Source organism: Dipteris shenzhenensis, chromosome 3, assembly GCF_047967505.1.
Source record: "Dipteris shenzhenensis isolate YYH24624 ecotype China chromosome 3, Dip_SZ_1.0, whole genome shotgun sequence".
Lineage (NCBI taxonomy): Eukaryota > Viridiplantae > Streptophyta > Polypodiopsida > Gleicheniales > Dipteridaceae > Dipteris > Dipteris shenzhenensis.
Window position 1 is genome coordinate 57,466,220 of NC_141598.1, and position 4,027 is coordinate 57,470,246.

The 4,027-nt window shown below is 45.5% G+C and overlaps 1 pseudogene across 1 annotated transcript; it reads right to left on the reverse strand.

Annotated features, from left to right (window-relative positions):
• Positions 1-887: 887 nt before the first annotated feature.
• LOC147904059 (cytochrome P450 716B1-like) lies at positions 888-3,050 on the reverse strand (annotated as a pseudogene). The gene is made up of 3 exons (XR_015540499.1): positions 2,012-3,050; positions 1,695-1,882; positions 888-1,566 (listed from the first exon to the last, which is right to left on the reverse strand). The product of XR_015540499.1 is annotated as a cytochrome P450 716B1-like (transcript).
• Positions 3,051-4,027: the final 977 nt, after the last annotated feature.

A 4,027-nucleotide genomic window follows, 5' to 3' on the forward strand; every position in this document is an offset into this window, starting at 1 on the left:
GCTCTATTCTTCTCCTAAACTCAGAAAGAAGCATTCTAAGTCGGATAACCTCAGCTTCTAGAGTAGCTTGACCTTGTAATCTTCGGACTAGTTGCTAATTTAAAATCCTTAGTTGATTTACCTGCTCCTCCAAACAGGCTGTGTGGGCTTTTTTCTTCTCTCTATACTTTTTCATAGCCTCCCGATTTCCAATGGGCCGCTTCTTTCCAGTCGAAGGCGAAGGAGCATCCGTTGTGAAGCCTAGATTACAAGAGCTACCTGCTCGAGCCTTTCGAGGCACGGCTGAGATAGCCACTACCTCGCCACTACATTACTCTCGTCTAGTATGTGCAATCCATAACAAAGATACAGCCCTGTCATTCAATTTTTGAACTTGGAGGAGTCATCCAATCCGCGCTCGGTTGTTTCATCCATCTCCTCTCGCGGCGTCGCACAAGATTGAGGCTGAACCTCGTGCATTCACTGACGCCTTCTTTTGCTTTGAGATCCAGACATCGAGCTACTGGAGAAGACACCCTATAGCAATGACATACCACTCAGCTCTTTGTTGGACCTTTCCCGCAACCTTGAATTGTGGACGTTCTCCAAAATGCCATCGTCGTCTTGCTTAGGAGTTTCGATCGCGCAATCATAAAAAGTTCATTTTCGGGTCCCCGTTGGACCTCTGAATTCACAGATGAGCAGAACGACTATGCCAGAATCGGGAAAAACGGTGCAACGTGATCGATTTCCGAAGCAATGGGAGCGCAAACGAGCACGGGTGACACATCATGAACACAAATGGCGGTGCATGCAACAAAGCCGAGCGACAAGGATGATGGCCAATGGGTTGCGAGCACGTGTGCGAGACACCAAGGTTTGACGACCTGTGGCATGGCGGCGAGCCATTGAACAAAACAAAAGAAATTGTAATTAAAAAGACAAAAATTATTTTTCACTTCTTGAGCGTCCTACGGCAAGCCCAAAAAGTGTCCCATGACCAAGATTGAACGAGTCAGCCAAGCGGGGCCTAGGGTTAAATTTTTATTTCTTGATATTAAAGGCATTTCAAGATCCACCCAACGGAGAGAGTGTGTACTTGGTGAGCGGGGCAGGTCTCTAACTCCAATAAAATCTCAAGTGTTAGGCCTAAGTTATGAGCACTTGCCCAACTTCCACATACTCTATCACTATTTAGTTCGCAGCACTTTAATAAAGCCCAACATCCACATACTCTATCACCATCTAGTTATGTAACTCGACCCGGTCACTAACACCATCCAATTGCTCCCTACTTCCTCTCCTCGATTATGAGAGGAAAACCGTTCACAGGGGCAGGCATGGAGTCATACGACAGCTGCTCCAAGGGATCTACCGGAGTCCACTTGAATCTTCGCACAAGGTGGTGGACGAAGACAAGTATCACCATCCTCGCAAAATCACTTCCCGGACACATGTGAGGCCTCCACCGAATGGTAGAAACGTGTATGGTCCGGGACCACTTCCAGAAAAACGAGACGGATCAAAAGTCTTTGGGTTGGGAAAGTGTTTTTCGTCCAAGTGGGAGTAGCAAAAACTCTGAAAGATCTGAAACAGAATGTCCGTGATTACTCGCAAGATAAGGTAAGTAGTGACGAATTCGAACAGGCAATTGATAGAAGAAATGTCGAAAGACTGGGGAATTCAGAGAAGAAAGCCTTGGTCGAACTTCTTACGTGCCACCCACGAGGAATTCTGAAACCCTCGTATTCAAAATCCTTTAAAGCCACCTTGAACACGCCATAAACTGGAGATTGCATCCTGAAGATCTCCTGGATCACGCTCCATGTGTACTTCATTTTTTGTAAATCTTCCCAGTTGAGCATCTCCCCTTGCTTTTTACACTCCGCTATTGCTGTTTGTTCTGCAAAAGATCCGTAGTTATACAAGGAAGCAAGGTTGAGCATATAAGCAGGCGTACCAGATCACACGTTATACACATACGAGCATAGTATCTGTGTGTACTGGAAGAAATGATGCTAGTATGCTGTACCTTTGAGAACCTCTTCATGGCAGCTCGGATTCTCTGATAAGAATTTGCAGGCGAGATAGATGGAAGAAGTATTGGTATCATGGCCAGCATATAAAAGATTCACGATGAGATCCACGATTTCTTTTTCAGTTAACGGCTTCCCATTTTCATCCTTGGCTGTGAGCAAAGTAGAGACCAGATCCTTGAGCTCCTCAGAATTCCCCGCCTCCGCCTCCTTCGGCGTGTGAAAGATCAATTCTCGTAGCAGCTTGTTTAAGCGAGCCCGTGCCACATGTGCTCGGAAATAGGGAGTCCATGGAAGATAGATATGTAATGAGATTACCCCCGGGATGAATTCATCGAAAAGTCTACGAAGCTGTTTCCTCTTCTCCTCATCTCGAATTACGCCCAGAAACAGAACGGATGCGATCTCGAAGGTGTGCGACTTCGCCAACTTGTAGAGAGACGCGATCCGATCACGGCCGTGCCACTCTCAATCGAAGTGTTGCTGCGTGAGCGTGTCGACGGTGGCCACGAACTTGCGCAAGGCCTCGGGGTAGAGGCAAACCATAGCCAGGCGGCGGAGGCGTTTATGGGGAGGGCCGGAGACAGCAACGAGGGAGGTGTCGCCAAGGAGGGAGAGGGCGGATTTGGGCCAAGTTTGGCCGACGAGGGTGCCAACGTTGGAGTAAAGGAAGCGATTGGCGAGAGGTCCATTGAGGAAGACAGTGGGGGAGAGGAAGAGGGAAGTTCGGAAGATGTGGCCATATTTGGAGGCGCGAGCTGCAACAAATTGGTTTCCTTGATTGAGTTTTTGAGCACGAAGGAATGCTAGAGTTTCACCCACCAAAGGGAGGCCAGAGGTGCCAGGGGGAAGCGGGGCTTGTTTCTTCTTGTGAAGCTGCCTAGACCCCAACACCACTCTCAAGAGAAAGAGAATGGCAACCCCCACGGCAACCACACTTGTGGCATATCTATTACCAAGTAGTCCCTCCATCACCACTCCCATTTCTCCTCCACAACTCCTAAGAAATGTTGTTCGTATGGCCCTTTTCAAAGCACCCACACCTCAGGGCTTTCCTCTTTTATTTCCCTTTTAACACCATCCACACTTTTATTTCCCTTTTAACACCATCCACACAGAGGCCTTTCATCTTATCTCCTGTTTACCGTAGGCAGCCTGGAAGGAAGTTTTCATTTTCAAAGCCCTCGTTAAGCCATGTGTCATGATTATAGGCGTTGATCTTTTGTGAGCTCTACAATTTTAGGCCCTTGATTTTAGATTGATCTGAAGGACTAAAACACTCCTTATTCATTCTTTCCCCAAATCTATTATATAAGGAGGGAGATAATTGCATGTTTTCTTTCTTGCCATCACTTGATTGAGTAATTGTTGAACAAGCTCACTACCTTACCCAATAGTGAGGATTCGTCCAATTTGGAGTTAGAGGCATGACTGAAAGGCTGCCTATCGCAACCTAGTTATTTCCCCTTTAAACTCATCCACAAGGGGCGCTCTCATCTTTTCTCCTCCCCGTTTTTCTTTTATGATCTATCCATTATATAATGTTAATATGAAGTTAATACCATCAATCCAAGGAGGACATTCTACGTTCTTTCAATTCCTACTTCTAGAATCCATTCTACGTTCTTTTAATTCCTGCTTCAGCACATTTTTCTCCGATGGTGGAACCTCCCATGTGTCCAAGTCCAAGTGTCCATGGAACCTTTCAATTCCTCCTTCAGCACATTTTTCTTTGATGGTGGTTTCAACCAAGGAGAACTACATGCATTAATGACATTGAACATGCTATCCTTCTCTTTACTATCAACAAAGATTCCAACTTTACAATAACCTAGTTTTTTAATGGTGGTGGACAGAATCTTATCCATAATGTACTTGAGTGATTCTACATTTGAAATGGAAACTATCATATGCGAACAATAACATATGGGACCTTATGAAAGATTCTCTCAAATATTCCTAAAATATATTGGGGTTTGGAGAAGAAGTATGTTCTATATTTTGAGTATAAA